Here is a 17592-nt window from a genome sequence, read left to right on the forward strand (position 1 = left end):
ATTTCATTTGATAATGATGATTGTTGGGTTTTACAGTGTAACAATTGAATGCAATTTTGGTTTTAAAAGGTATATTATTGATATTAGGACACAAATCCAAATGTCATCCCTTTTCATATTCAAATTTATTTGTCTAGTGCTTTTTACAATAATTATTGTTTCAAAGCAGCTTTACAAAAGGTGCACATTACTGCATTACAGTCAAATTTGAAAGAAAGTTAAGGTTATGAGTTACCATAACTATATTAATTACTATTAACTTAAATGAACTAGTAACTAATAGCTTTTAAGTGATTATGTATAAACATATTTAACCTGCAGTTATATAGGATAAAGGCTAATACGGAATCTGCGCAAACAGAAACCCACAGATTTCCGCAAATTATTAGCCCATCATTGAGTTTATACATTTACATATATATCTATATATTTGTTTAAATGTTTTTAAATTAATTTTACTAATATTATTGTGATATGATAATAGTAATATTAAAATGTTCATTTGATTTACTTACAATACAGTTTGTGAAGTAATATGTTAGATATATTGTATGATAGACTTGCTTTGTTTACCAAATAAGTGGATCTAATTGGATTTGCATTGTAAACCTCAAAGTTAAAAATGTATTATTTTTTTGTATTTCATATACGTTAAGTTAAGATACTCTGCAGATTTTTTACAAAGTTCTCCCAGAAATAACAAAAAATGTCCCCAGATTCTGCCTGGCCCTAGATATTTGTCTATGTGTACATGCTCAAAGTGTATTTGTGAATTAAGTGTATGTGTGGTCCGTGACGGAATTCAACATGATTCTGCATTTTAACTTCAATTTTTTAATATACAAAGTTTGGCTAAAAATTTATGACAATTAAATGGTACAATGTTTTTTTTTTTGGTTGATTATAAACATAAAAAAAAATATTATCTTACAATATACAATCTTCCAATGTCGGTTATCAGCTCTGAATATGTTTTCTATCATCAGACAACATTTTCATATTGCTCACTATAAATAAATGATGGGTTCCACACAAATCCTTCATGGTGTCCCAACACAAATCAGTTAAGTTAACTTAAAGGTTTTTACAATTTTGAGTTGATTGAACATAAAACAATTAAGTTGCCCCCCAAAAATACCTCAAGAATGGTGTTGTTTTAGCTTTTTTTAAATACACAGTTTGATCATGCAGCACAAAATATTTTTTGGAGTGCTGCAACCCTACTTTTAGTATATTAGTATAAAGTCTTATTCGTTTGATTCTAAAAATAAATGATTTGTAAATTATAACTCTACCACAATGTGGATAAACAAATAAACAGTGGTCTAGTAAGCCAAAAGGAGGATGGTAAAAACAATGCAGAGTGTACTTGTATATGGGTCAAAGCCTAACCTAATGGCTCTCGTAAACTATTACTATTGACACAGAATTGTCACTTTTTAAATAAATTTGCATTGATTTTGCTTTTTGGCAAGAATTATAAATTTCTTCTTTCTTAGACAACCTCTAGGTATACATCTTAATGAAGAAATATAAACACAACATTAGGGGGTCCATAACATGTTCAAAGGACCATCAAACTCCATTTACCTGCATAAACGGCAAAGGTGTTGACATGGTGCTTCTTCATAAACAAATCAATTTACAAACTTAAATGGATTGATCACCCAAAAAATAAAACTGTATTCACTGTTTACAGTTTACCGATGCTTAAGTGGCTCCAACATTTCATAAGCTTCTTTATTCTCTTGAACACAAAAGAGGATGCTTTGAAGAAAGCCAAAAAAGTAAGCTTTGTAAAAAAATCTATGGTGCATATAGTAAATTATGAGTAAATTATGACAGAATTTCCAAATTTAGGTAAACAAAAAATGTGAAAAAAGTAAAGCATGAAGCAATAAATATATTGCTAAAATAAATATAGAAATTAAGATATCAAATGTTTTATATATATATATACGCATAAGTCAAACCCTTACTGAAAACATTCTGCAGACTAAATGTTCCCTCCCCCCAACATAAACCTCATATAATACAAGTATCAATTGCAGTAATTTCAGGAATTATGACTAATAGACAGTAATTATATATTAAAATCATAAAGTGCACATGACCTATACATTACATTGTATGTTCTCTGGGGTAATTTAGGTCAAAGTGTCAGGATTCTCAATGAGGCATGTGGCTCTGGATTGTCTTCACACCTCTCTGTGAGGGGGCTAATGGACTATAATTAGCAAATTTACTGGTCAGTAATTCAATTGTGATTGTTTTTTTTCCCCTCCCTTTGCTCCAGTGAGTTCTAGAGCTCTCGTGCTTCACTAAGTGTCACGTCCAATCAACCTGGTGTAAGACGAGACCCAATTAGCACTGCGAGGCGATCCTTCAAAAAAAAGGCTGCCCTAAAGGGGACATGTCCCGGGGACATAACTGAATGAGACACCAGCTTTCATTTGGGTCTATACATTGAGAAAGCTGGCCTTTTGACTGGGCGTAAGGCAGAAAATCTTGCTTTTGATGGCATATAAAACAGAGAGATCAATAGATTAACAACTCTGCAGATTATTTTATTCAACGCACAATACAGTCAATTCAATGAACTATAGAAAAGCATTAAAAAGTAGTCATGAAAAAAGCAAATAAATGGAAAAGTTACATTTACTTAAACAGAGCCACCATCCCCTTCACCTGCTCTGAGGCAAGCGATGCCGGCATGGAGACAATCATCTCATCTCCTCAGACTATTATTCTAACAATCCTCACTGCAGTGTTGAGTCACTATAGCAAAGGCCTTCGAATCCTATTATCTCAGAGCAGTCCACAATGAAAGCCTGAACTTCTAACCTGATATGATTCTCCCGGCTACGATTAATAGGACACCAGAGTTCCAACCCGCATCCAACCAGCCCAGCGTATTAGCACCATTCAGACCCGATAACTTGCAGTCTCTTTAGCTGGGTCTATCAAATGGACTTTACTTAAATGTGAGGTGGCACTGCTGGGCCAAAGACCTGCCTCAGTTTACCAGCGCCTGTGGTCATGGCCTCTGATTCTCCCAGTCCAGGCCTGTTGCCCCGGGTCATCTTTAGCTGGACGACCCAGAAACCAGCAGCCCAGCCATTCTATCACACAACCCCCTCTAGAACAGCTGGTGGGTGTCAGCAAGGCCATTTGAGAAGGGACTGTTCAGAAGAGAAAGCAAGATCTTAGTGGTCAGTCAGTCATAAAGGGCAAGACTGCATAATGTGTTTATATGCGTATCTACTGGAAATCTATTGGGTTTTATGTGCTTACTCTAAACTTTAAAGGGGCAAGAAATAGAGTAGAGAATAAGTGTTGTTTTAGCACATGCAGTAACCTGGCCCAGTCACAATTCCAGTGATATTTTGCATGCAAAATTGCCAACTGTCAATAGACAACAGCTTTGAGATCTTTAACAAATCACACAGAAGTCCCTGTCAAAGCAAGCAGCTATATGTTGGTTAACATAGTGGATGTGCATGTCTTCAACACAAGCCAGATCTATTTCTTGATTTTTTTGTATAAGAAATTCCAGTTGGAATGGTTGGATTTTACCAACAAAATTTTGCAGGGCCTTGGTAAATATAACACATCTTTCTGGGTTTTTGTGTAACCCTTTTGTTTATTTTGTTTGTTTCAGGCAGTGATCAATATTTAATTGAAACTCACTGACCAAAAATCACACCAGAGTTTGTTTTATTTAAAGTAAACCTGCCAAGACACTTAAAGAGACATTTACCTAGATGTCTACTACCAAACCAAAAGTCACAGGAATTACTGCCTCACCATCAATTACCCAATCAACAGAGTATATACAGAAATCTAAAATTTACAGTTTCTATACATTTTACAAACACGAACAATACTGAATGTAAATCTATTATATCTAGCTAATTTATCAGGTTGGCGCCTATAGAACTGCAGAAATAATGGTGTTGCCTTGGTTACAACAGTAAACAGCAGCGTGATGTCAAATCTAGCAGGTTTTTATCGATTTCATAAACTACACACCAATTCAGGCAAAATATAACTCAATAGCATACAACCATTTATTCATTCATTTTCTTTTCGGCTTAGTCCCTTTACTATTCTGGGGTCGCCACAGCGAATGAACCGCCAACTTATCCAGCGTATGTTTTATGCAACGGACGCCCTTCCAGCTGCAATACATCACTGGAAAACACATTCACACTTATTCATACTCGCATACACTACGGACAATTTAGCCTACCCAATTCATCTGTACCGCATGTCTTTGGACTATGGGGGAAACCGGAGCACCCGGAGAAAACCCACGCAAACGCAGGGAGAACATGCAAACTCCACACAGAAACGCCAAATGATCCAGCCGAGCCATGAACCAGCGACCTTCTTGCTGTGAGGCGACAACACTTCCTACTGCACCACTGCATTGCCAGCATACAACCATACATTGCATAATCAAAAATTATTTAAATTTAATACCTTGCATTCAAGACTTTTTAATACTTTTTAAGGGCCTTAAATGTCTTTACATTTTAATCAAGTTTTAATACTTTAAGACCCCACGGGCACCCTGATTTAACAAACATTTCCTGCAGGCACACAAACTTCAAAAAATAAGGCAAATATCATTCATATATTAGTTTGAAATATTGTACAAATATTCTCACTACAAACATAAATTTTGGTTTATAGAATACATGGCATGTCAACATATGTTCAATACTTAAAGGGATAGTTCTGTCATTTATTCTTTCATGATGTGTTCCAAATCAGTTTGAAATTGTTAAATCTGATCACAAATTAAGATATTTTGATGAATGCTGAAAATCTTATAATAGACATGTATAATAGAAAAAAACAAATACTATGGAGGTCAATGGTTAGCAGTTTCCAACATTCTTCATTTTATCTTCTTTTGTGTCCCTCCCTCGGAACTAAAAAAGCCTAATCGGATTAAAACAAGGATAAAAAAAGAACTATCCATTTAACTCAAACTAGGAATACTAAGAATTCTAAACACCTTAGTTATGTCCTGATTCAGAAAAGTAGTTTTTGTCTTTTTTAAATATCCTTTTAATATTTTTCTATAACATTTGGGTGTACTAGTTTTTGGAACATTATCGTAAGTTGTTTTGTTAGATAAGCTCCAGATTTGGCTTCAGTACTGACTTACCTAATGTATATGCACAAATATATTATTGTATAGCTTTCTGTTAAACATATGAATTTAAAAGATAGATTTGTGAGGGGTGTGCTTATATACCTGGCACTGCATTTAATTACAATTATACAACAGTTAAATGCAAACTCAGAAATAGATAAGCCAAATCAAAGGTTCATTAAACCTTGAGATTATAACAGAAGGCATGCAAATTAAATACATACAATCTGAGAAGTTAAACAGATTCACAATTAAACATGTACTATGAAGCATAAGCAGGTAATTGTATTCACATTTCAAGGACACACTCTAAAGTAATCAGAAGTGCCTCTAACTCACACAAGAGCATTGCTAGAGTAACACAGGTGACTTTAACACACACCAGATAAGAACATCAGGTTTAAACAAAAACTGAGCTGGGACACATACTACACTAGCATCCATTAAACCACAATTTTGCTGAAAAACCAGACACACACACACACACACACACACACACATGCATGTACTCTCCACCAATTTTGATATTATGCAGCTATACAAGTCTTTTATTGTTATGACAGCCTGGTGATCCTGGAGGCCATTTTCAATTAAGCCGCAGGCTGTTTACAGGTATTGTGCTGGACTTGTTGTACCCATGCAGCCGGCGCTCTTGGCTATTGTGCCAGGCCACAATGGTTAATGAGCTATCTACCCATGAGGACCACGCAGAACAAATAGACAATGTGCTCTTCCCTCCTACAAAACTCTCTTGTCTAACACATACACACAGACAATACGCTCCACCTCTGCCACCGAACACACCGATCCAAGACCGGCTACTGTAAATATAGGCCAGCGCGAGTTCTCTCCTTTGATCTCTGTTTGCATTTCAACATCAAATGAGCTGACCTAACCTTCTCCTTGGGCCATTTAAATGGTAATGTGTAGCAGGGACTGGTTTGGGCAGCCATTCATCTCAAGGTCAAGAGGGCGATCAGACGTGCTCTCTGTGGTTTAGCGGAGACAACAAATGTGGTCTTAACCAACCAAATGTTGGAGTGCAGTTCTGCTACTGTATGATTGATTGCGTATGAGATGCTGTGGCAAGACCGGCCACTGAACAAAATAGAACAGGCATTAAACCAAAGCTAAAGTTATACATCACATATAAGTAGAAATATAAACACTAATTGCAATTTTTCCAATGCATTTTGAGACAAAAATATTTATGCCTACACATAGAAATATCATTATGAATTAAAGTTGCATAGTTATATAAAAAGATCTGCAATTAATAGAATTCATAAAGTATAAATAGGCTAAGTCAAAGGAAATTAAAGGTAAAGAAAACCAAAATATCACACTGAAATATAAATATGTGATTATGAATGTTAGCAAAAAGTCACAGTAAGATATAACAGACACACTTATGTAGAAATTAATTTATAATAAAAGTCTAAGTAACACACTAATAACAAAATATCACACTGCCTTATATGATTACAACTGTTAGGTATAAAGATGCTATTTGAAACATATTTAAAGGAAATCCGAAATTACTAGAAAAGGTAGAATTTGAAAAATATAAAATTGGTAGAATCCTACTAAATGTCATTTACAAAAATTTAAAATAAACCAAATTAAAAGAAGTAAAGATTGAGAAATCACACCGTAAGTGTTAATAAATATGCAATTAGAGGTATAAATTAATTACAAGAAGTAAAGATACTCAAAAATATTTTTTCAGCCTTTTCAATTGACCCATTTGAAATTAGCTGAATCAACACAATTCTTGAGTTTTTTTGGGGACAACTTAATTGTTTTATGTTCAAACAACTGTTTTGTAAAAAGATTTAAGTTACCTTAATCGATTTGTGTTGGGAGACCATGAAGAAATTTTGTGGAAGCCTGATTTTTTTTGTGTGTGTGTATACGCTATTAAAAAATGCTGGGTTCCACATAATTATTTTATGTCATCCCAACATAAATCGATTAAGTAAACTTGATTCTTCTTACAATTTTAAGTGGATTGAACACGAAGCAATTAAGTTGTTTAAAAAAATAACAACAAAAGAATTTTGTTGATTTAGCTAAGTTTACACAAGTAGATTAAACAAACAACGAAAGTATTTTTGAGTGTAATTGGGGTAAGGTAATTATAATTGGTGTTGGTAAAAAATAAATAAATAAATAAATAAATCACACTGCCTTGTTTACACTACATGACATAAGTCTTGTCGCCTATCCAGGTTTTAGGAACAACAAATAATGACTTGACTTCTAGTTGATCATTTGGTATCAGAAGTGGCTTATATAAAAGGAACAGGCCTCTAGATTACACTAAGTTTACCAAAATAAAATATGATAACGCCCTTGTTTTTAATTATTTAGGTCTGACTTTGCTTAGACAAAAGTCTTGTCACTTAACAGAAATAATGTACAGTACAGAATATAAAGTCATGGTGCAGTGGCAAAATAATTAATATTAGTGTGTGACTCCCATGAGCTTGGAGGACTGCATCCGTACATCTCTGCAATGTATACAAATAACTTTATTAAGTCATCTGGAATAGCAAAGAAAGTGTTCTTGCAGAACTTCCAGAGTTCAACATCCTTTGAATTCATCTTCGATGCCTTCTCCTCCATCTCACCCTAGACATGCTCAATAATGTTCATGTATTGTGACTAGGCTGGCCAATCCTGCAGCCCCTTGACCTTCTTTGCTTTCAGGAACTTTGATGTAGGACTCAAGTATGAGAAGGAGCGCTATCCTGCTGAAGAATTTGCCCTGTGGTTTGTAATGTAATGAGCAGCACAAATGTCTTGATATCTCAGATTGTTGATGTCGCCAACCACTCTGTATATCTTTTGCATGCCCCCATACTGAATGTTATCCCAAACCATGATTTTTCCATCACCAAACTTGACTGATTTCTGTGAGAATCTTGGGTCCATGCGGGTTCCAATACGTCTTCTGCAGTATTTGTGATGATTGGGATGCAGTTCAACAGATCAATCATCGGGAAAAAAAATCCACCTTCTGCCACTTTTCCATATGATTAACTAGAAGTCAAATTATTATTTGTTGCTCTTACAACTGGGATCGACAACAATACTTTTGTCAGGTAGTGTACATTAAATCACAGGAAACAAAGAGTAAATTCAAATAAAGTCAAAATCAAGAGATATCACAGTCTGAAAAACAAAACTCTTTGTCGCAAAGTCACATTGGGAAATATATAAGTTACAATTAAGAATGTTAAGTTATGTCACATTTATGATTAAATAATGATAAAATGTCAAAACTGAGAAACACATAATATAAACATGCAACATATAAAGTAAAAAATTATATATATATATATATATATATATATATATATATATATATATATATATATATATATATACATACATATACATACATACACACACACACACACACACACACACACACACACACACACACACACACACACACACACATATATATATATATATATATATATATATATATATATATATATACTGTATATAAACCCCTCAGAGAAGCTTTAAACTAACAAGCTAGACCAGCACTTCTTACTAGCCCTTCAGAAATGGAGCATTGCCAATGATCACATATATATTTACACTGAAATTAACTGAATTTCATACACAGACAGGAAGCATTATCAAGTCAACAGAAAAGCAAACGCACACAGATGCACATTCTTCTCAAAGCGTTTGTGAGTGGCCCGTCGGGTAGGTGACATCTCATGAATCACACTACAACAGAAAGCACATGCAGGCAGCCCGCGCAAATTCAGTCAACCCTTGAGCAGGTAAGGAGATAAAATGCTGGCCGGATTTACATGCCACAAGTGAAGCAGAGAAAGAGCCACCTCGCTCCACACTGCCACATCAAAGCAGGCCAGGTTATTAACAGGGCATGAAGAGCACTGGAGACCTCACTCATAACACACACACACAAACACAAACACAAACACACACACACACACACACACACAATATTTTAAATGTCTAATTCTGACATTAACGTGAGGCCTTGTCAATGCCCCTCACAATTCATTAAGCAACTTATTGGGCAAAAGATTCAAAATGCATGTTAATTTAATGGGGTTTCTGGTTAGGGGGAAATTATATTAGGAAAAAGCTTTGATGTTCACAAAACTTGGCAGTCAGTCATTTTGTACTGAATTGCGGCATTAATAAAGAATGGAGAAACAATGACAGGCGCTATTGTTTCTAACACATGCATGTTAATGTCCTCCATTAGAATACATGTAATCATTTCAAAAGCCATTAAAGCGGTCCAGCTCGTGTCCTGTACAGGTGATTTCAGTGCCCTTTGTCTTCTAACCTGCTTCTGAGGTTAATCAGATCATGTACATGTTGAGTTGTGAGGGATAAAGGTAGATCAGTATAACCAACCCAGTTAATTATCCTTTAAAAAGGTTTGATTCACAAGAACTATAAACACAAACAACCAAAGGGGCTTTAAGTCTGTTTCTAAAAGAAGAAAATGCCCCCAGACCCTTTTCCTGTTTGTGACATAAGCCAGAAGAATGTATCATCGAGCACTGCATTAACAAATTGAAATACTGGACAGAGGATGCTAAGAGAGAAGCTGTGTTTTCAATATGTTTTGTGATAATGAAGTTGGACCATATATAAGATTTATACAAGTTAAACAGCAAAAAAAAAAAAAAACTACATCACTTTGACAACTTGTAGTACTATACTTACTGTATCATTGAAGATTAGAGACCAAAAAAGGCAACAGGGAAATGCTGCTAACATTTAGCTTGGTGATTATTTAGGTTTTGATAACACTACATGCTTTCACTCAATCAGTGTACAGTCAATCACATCAGTGTTTGTTTCTATTGTGGTGCATTAAAAACTGCTATTAGGCAGAAACTAATTTAGTTACCAATATATAGTGTGATAATACACTCACCGGCCACTTTATTAGGTACACCTGTCCAACTGCTTGTTAACGCAGAATTCTAATCAGCAAATCACATGGCAGCACCTCAAGGCATTTAGGCAAGTAGACATGATCAAGATGGTCTGCTGCAGTTCAAACCAAGCATCAGAATGGGGAAGAAAGGTGATTTAAGTGACTTTGAACATGTCATGGTAGTTGGTGCCAGATGACCTGGTTTGAGTATTTCAGAAACTGCTGATCTACTGGGATTTTCATGCACAACCATCTCTAGGGTTTACAGATTGGTCTGAAAAAGAGAAAATATCCAGCCAGAGGCAGTTCTGTGGGCGCAAATGTCTTGTTAATGCCAGAGGTCAGAGGAGAATGGCCAGACTGGTTCAAGCTGATGGAAAGACAACAGTAACTCAAATAACCACTCGTTACAACTAAGGTATGCATAAGAGCATCTCTAAACACCAAACATGTTCAACCTTGAGGCAGATGGGTTACAGCAGCAGAAGACCACACCGGGTGCCACCTTGTCAGCTAAGAACAGGAAACTTAAGCTACAATTTGCACAGACTTACCAAAATTATACAATAGAAGATTGGAAAGATGTTGCCTGTTCTGACGAGTCTCGATTTCTGCTGCGACATTTGGATGGTAGGGTCAGAATTTTGCATCAACACCATGAAAGCATGGATTCATCCAGTCTTTTATCAATGGTTCGGGCTGGTGGTGGTAAACATAGTGGTATGGGGATATTTTCTTGGCACACTTTGGGCTCATTAGCACCAATTGAGCATCGTGTCAATGCCACAGCCTACCTGAGTATTGTTGCTGACCATGTCCATCCCTTTATGACCACAGTGGACCCCTCTTCTTATGACTACTTCCAGCAGGATAACACACCATGTCATAAAGGGCGAATCATCTCAGACTGGTTTTTTGAACATGACAATGAGCTCACTGTACTCAAATGGCCTCCACAGTCAACAGATGTCAATCCAATAGAGCATCTTTGGGATGTGGCAGAAGCGGAGATTAGCATCATGTATGTGTAGCCGACAAATCTGTAGCAACTGCGTGATGTTAGCATGTTAATATGGACCAAAATCTCTGAGGAATATTTCCAGTACCTTGTTAAATCTATGCCACGAAGGATTAAGGCAGTTCTGAAGGCAAAAGAAAGTCCAACTCGATACTTGTACAGTGTACCTAATAATGTGACTGGTGAGTGTATAGTAATATAGTGCTTCTTGAACAAAAATAGTTTACTGACTCTGCAGTGCAAGTACACCAAAAAGCATATTATAGGAACTATGACAAAATTTACAATGTTGCAAAAGCTCCTTATATCGTTCACACCAGCACATGATCACATTCTGTTTTGTGCAAGTTAGGAATAATACTTTATGAACATTTTGGAGCGTGAAATTTTTGGGTAAAAAAGGTAAATCTTGTTTAGAAGAATAAAAGATTTCTAATGGGATTGGAATGATATGAGGCTGAGTAAATGATAAAAGAATATACTTTTTAAGGCAGACTTTAAAGGTATAGTTCAGCCAAAACAAAAAGAAGATATTTTGAAGAAAGCTGGAAACCTGTTACCACTGGCTTCCATTGTTCACCCACTAGAAGTCAATGGTTACAGGTTTCCATCTTTCTTCAAAATATCTTCTTTTGTGTTCAACAGAATAAAGATACTCATAAAGGTTTGAAACCACTTGAGAGCGAGTAAATAGTGAGCATATTTTCATTTTGAGTGAACTACCCCTTTAAGTTTTAAACTATTTTTTAAAACCTAGTCTTTATTGTCCTTGGTGCACAGGCCTTTATCTAAAAAATAGCACCTGTAAACAAAAGTCTTTTAAAATTAAAGGGTAATAGACTAAACTCTACCAGGCAAGTATGCCTATGGCAGAAGCGTTTCGACAAGATCCATAACAACAGGTTAAAGGCAATGCCCACCCACACTGATTCAATTAACTTGCAAACAAACACTGATGAGGCTGTTAAAACGACTTACAAGATGACAACAAGATTACATTTTTCTCCCCGAGTCTATGAGTGGAAGAACGCTGACATTTATACAGGCAAACAGAAGTGATAGATTGAGGTCAGATGGAAAAACTGTGTCTTGGTTTGTCGCATTTTCAGCATGTGTTGATCCATCTGGAGTTGTGGAGGCTGGATAATCAGCACAAGCCACATGAGCATGTGCCGCGTTTGTGGGAGCGGGAAATGTGCAATGTGCACCATGCTTTTGCATAGTCGAATCACAACTCGGTCGAATCAACATTTTTGGTCCACTAAACATCACGCTTACCTCACACAAACTGAGAGTAGTTCTGATGTGGAAGAAACAGACTTAGAGGCCTATAAATTATTTGTACTAAATTAATCTGAAAACAAATAAGCAACCACGTTAAATGTATCTCTTAAAGACATTGTTCAACCAAAAATGAAAATTCAGTCATTAGTTAAGCATCATGTCATTCCAAACTATTTTATTCTGTGGACCATGAAGATTATTTGTGAAACTCATTCAATCCATCTAGCATTATGCAATAAAACTCACACAACCTTTAATCCACCTGGATAAAAAAAAAGCTGTAAAAACCGTTCGGTTTCTTGCACAAGTTCATAAAACCTCATTGTATGCTTTATGAATCACCAAGGATGATGGATTTAGCTTAAAAAAAAACTTATTTAAAGTTCTAATTATTATTTTTCTTTAGGGTTATTCACCTTTATTATGATATAGGACAGTGGAGATTTCAAACAGCAAAAGACCTTGAGCTAGGAATCAAACTCAGGTCGCCTTTTGTGGTCGATGTCAGCGCACAGTACCACTAGGCTATTGGCGCTGACTTAAAGATCTCTTTATGAAGAAGTGACCTACAGCCTGGTTTCAGACCTTTAACTAACCTACTTGTAGCTGTCAATGTTCAATGTATTTAAAGGCACATTAAGTGTTTAAGGTGTTTAAATCGAATGTATCGAAATTTAAATATCTAAAGGATGGGCAGGCTTTATTGTGACGTTTTTATGCATTACAATTTGTTTTTAATGTGTTTTCCCTTTCGACTTTAATATAGTAAAAGTATTTGTAACCACAATTTTACAACAAATATATTAAACTAATTGGTTACCATTAATTATAATTACCTTACTTGTATTAAAACAAGTGAAGCGGTAAAACAATACTGTGAAAATGAATTTGGTGGAAGTGTTAATACCATGTTAAACATTTAAACAGTTTACTCACCTTTGCTAAAGCTGTCCAGTGTTTCACTTCAGCTCATGTGCAGGTGCAGTCGCACATTCACACAATGCTTAGGCCTTCAAAGTGTAACGGCCTACATACTGCAGCGATTCAACAATGAGTTCAATCTCTGGGTCAAATCGACTATACTTATGTTTTTCATTCTATACTTGCGAGACTGGCAGATTCACATTCATCCCACAAACACAAAAGCACCTCCAACTTGAAGAAATGCTCCAACTGTGAGGTATTTCGTCGATTTCACATCGAAATGTATCACAGCCGGGCTCGGCGCGGTTCCCAAGGGTGAAAGGAAAATTAATTAAACGCGACTCTACTTCGTGCTCACACTTGTCAGCTTGTATCTCAGCCTTTTCACCACCCTCGCCGCACACATAGCGAGAAGCCTGTTCCAATTAACAAAGAAGTTGTCAGGCCTTTGAATCTCGCTTGGCTTCTGCGCGTGGTACCCGCCCGACAAACAACAGGCTGTCGGGAAACCTGCGCGCACCACTGCCTCACAGGCGAAAACCTGTGCTTATCTTTTCACACAGGTTTCGCCATGTACAGACACGTCCGGGAATATTAATCTTACAAAAAAATATGTAATGAAATAATTCAGGTCATCAAAGTGCGAAACTGTCAGTGGAAGGCTTTTCAGTTCCAAAGGCTGGTGCTTGCTCAAAGTTCATGGTGGAAACGGATTGAAATCTAGTTAATAATCTAGAACGGTTAACACAATTGTTAACTTTTCTAGATTATTTAATATAGGCCTATATCAATTCGTTTAAATCAATAAAAAATAGATCAAATTAGGGTTCTAATAACAAACATTATATTATATAGATCTAATAGGTTAGCCTATATGAGAAAGCAAGGGGAAAAATAGAAGTAGCCTAAACAGTAGATTAATGGAAAATTAACCGGTTTTATTAGCCTAATTGAAGTGTCATTCTTGATTGATTAACCGCACTTATAGGTTTATGTAATATACCTATATGTTGATTATAGCCGTTTTTTGTTGGATAAAGTATTTTCAGCGAACTGTTATGATACATTAAATATATCAAAACCATAAAAATATTATTAAATATGTTCATAAAATTCTTGGCCCACAGACAATTATGATCACAACAACTACGTTCAGCTTACAAAGTCTAAGCCTAGAGGCTAATTGAACAGCTTTTCTGATTTAAATAACTAGCCTATATTTCGTAGTTTAGTAGACGGGATTGGTATTTCACCTCGTTCGTAAAGCATTTGCAAACTCTAAGCTGAGAAAATTGTGAGCACATGCCCTCTTCTGGTGAAAAAGCAAACTAGTTTTGTGGTAGCCCATAAAATATCAGTGAGAGAGCACATGCATTGCTAGAAATATATGGCATTTTCAATTTATTTACAATGACATAAAATATCAACTGAATTATTGTCACGTGTACACATTCATTACTGAAAAAAATAACAATTACTAATATGCCACAGAATGTTCAATTTAAAAAAAACAACACACTTCAATTCAATAACTCATATTTACAATAAAATAAACAATCTTTTGAACAGACATAAAAACAAAAGCCTGTGTGAAAAGAATGACACAAACAGACAGTCAATCTGCTGAGGTGGAAGTAACAAGGTCAGAGCCATATGAAGCAAGTCACAAACAAGGTCAAACAATGTCAGAACAACAGAAGCAGTAGTCAGTCAGCACATTCAGAGACCAGACTGATGATTCAAAGTTTGAGAAAAAAGAAAACAATACAGAAAGATCCAGGGCAAAGACGTCTATACTTTATTATTTTTTTTTCTTCTCATTTTTGCAACAGAGCAACCAACAAGAGACGATAAAGCACCCTGCTGCCCAGGCAGAATCTCTATTACAACCCTGGAATCACTGACAAAGCCAACAGCACAACAGTTTATGATTTATACTATTCTATTGAATAGTATTATTGAAATGCATGGTCTCAACAAGCTATGTTGACACTGCGACACTAATATTGACAAGTATTTGAACACATCGGTTGGTATTTTGCCTCTGGCTCGTTTACTAGGCCATAGAAGGTATAACTGAAAGACAGACAGGGAGTCACTTTCCAGCCATTGCCACAGGGCATGCTTTAGGTCAGATGGGATTTCAGTCTGTCTCTGGTCTGGTCAGAGATTGATTCCTCACTGCGAACAGATCTCTGCATCTCTTTCTGTCTGGTCATTGACCTCACTCATCAGAGCTGCCAGCTACTTCATCATGATGTCCAGTGCACACCAGACAATCCCAAAATGCCTTTAAAGCATTTCTGCACAATGGCAACTTTCTGTCCCGTGCCGTATTGATTTGTCTTGTGTGTAATAGTGAGAATGCAATGCATTCATACACGATGAACGAAAAAGCATGCTTGTGGGCTTCAGTATATTCTGTACACTGCAAAATAATCTTTAATTGCATTCCTGGTCTGCTGAATTCTTAGTGATAAAAAACCAGCTGAAAATACATTAAAGAAATGTCACATTTTTTAAAATGCCACATCAAGAACAAAATGAGACAACATAGCCATAATATGGTGTAAGACCACAGCCACAGTTGTGTACTTGTGTACCCTAAATATTTAATATATTAATCATATTAAGCCTCATAAATGCACCCTCAAAACAATGAATAAATTAATTCACAATGCCATTTCAGATGCAGAATTTTAATTAAAATGTGAGAACATTATATTAAAATGACATTAAATATTTCTTACCTGTGTCGTTCGTTTGTCCACTAAGGCTTTTCATCAAGTCTGAACTCTTTACTTAGATTTTATTGATGTTTCTTCAAGCTGTATTTTGGGTTATGATGTCATATTTGAATTTATGTATTTTATTTTACTATTATTGTATATTTATATATTCATTTTGGTTATATATATATATATATATATATATATATATATATATATATACATATATATATATATATATATATGTATATATGTATATATATATATATATATATATATATATATATATATATATATATATATATTAGGGATGTAACGGTATTGTAAATACCGTCATACCGCAATATTAATTTTTTTCGATATTACCGTAGTCGCATGACTCGGTAAAACTATAGATCTTCTGAGAAAATTTGCTCAGGCGAATGAATCGAACGGGAGGTAGCGAAAACTACAATTCCCATCAGCCCAGGCTTGGCCATAATCCCTTGCGGTCTGTTGTCGCTACAGATCCAGTAATGCGGAAATGGAGTGTGCTGCTAGAAGCAGGGATGAAAAAGAGCTGGAAAACGCTAAAGCGGGTGTTGTCGCCGCGCGAGTTCTTATCAGCTGTGTTGTCGCGCGCGTTCTGATCAGCTGTGTTGTCTCGCGCGTACTGTAAAGCGGGACGGAGGGTATGTCGCGTCGCGGGGGCACTTTTGATCATTTTGGAAGGGAACTTTCTATCCAAGACTAAAAAGGGCATGTGCACTGCACAGGTTGAGCCCTGTGTGTGCACGTGCCTGCAAGTTGGGGAATACGACTAATAATCAGTCATGGGGACTGCAGAAACACAGCACACTGTTCAGATTGATGCAGACATGAGACCTCTATCTCACTCATGGTTTGTGCTCTCAAGTGGGGGAAAGACAATGCACAACGTTACCCACTGCTGTCAACCTGGGCCAAGTCATATCTCTCTGTCCCAGAAACCTCAGTCCCAAATAAGAGGGTTTTTTTCTATTGCAGGGGACATTGTAAATACCCAGAGATACCAGCTTTTACCAGATTATATTTATATGATAATTTTCCTTTAAACCCATCTCTATCTAAGTAAGTGAGTGAGTAAATGTTGAATGTGATGAGTTTTCAACACTACTAAATTGAAACTTAATTTTTTTACATGGTTTAATATTTTTTTGTTATTAAAATTGAAGTTCCTGTTTCAAAGCTAACAGATAGATGGCTAATTTGTATGTCATTGACACTTTTGGCACTTTTTTGGAGTATTTTCATAAGTTTTTTTTTTCCTGTAAATGATTCAATAAATACCGTACCGTGACATTGATCCCGAGGTATTACCGTACCGTGAAATTCTGATACCGTTACATCCCTAATATATATATATACAATTGAAGTCAGAATTATTAGCCCCCATTGGAATTTTGGAATTTCTTTTTCTTTTTTAAATATTTCCCAAATGATGTTTATTGGAGCAGGGACATTTTATCATTATGTCTGATAATATTTTTACTTCTGGAAAAAG

At 35.8% G+C, this 17592-nt stretch overlaps 1 long non-coding RNA gene across 14 annotated transcripts in view; it reads right to left on the minus strand.

The window, feature by feature from the left end:
* The window catches only part of LOC137487925 (uncharacterized), an 84090-nt gene extending 70220 nt beyond the window's left edge, over positions 1-13870 (minus strand). For all 14 annotated transcript variants that reach the window (XR_015511649.1, XR_015511653.1, XR_015511646.1 and 11 more), the window contains exon 1: positions 13354-13870. This is a non-coding gene — a long non-coding RNA (uncharacterized LOC137487925). The remainder of the gene's footprint in view (positions 1-13353) is intronic.
* Positions 13871-17592: the final 3722 nt, after the last annotated feature.

This window comes from Danio rerio, chromosome 16 (assembly GCF_052040795.2).
Source record: "Danio rerio strain M-AB ecotype USA chromosome 16, GRCz13ab, whole genome shotgun sequence".
NCBI classification, from domain to species: Eukaryota; Metazoa; Chordata; class Actinopteri; order Cypriniformes; family Danionidae; genus Danio; species Danio rerio.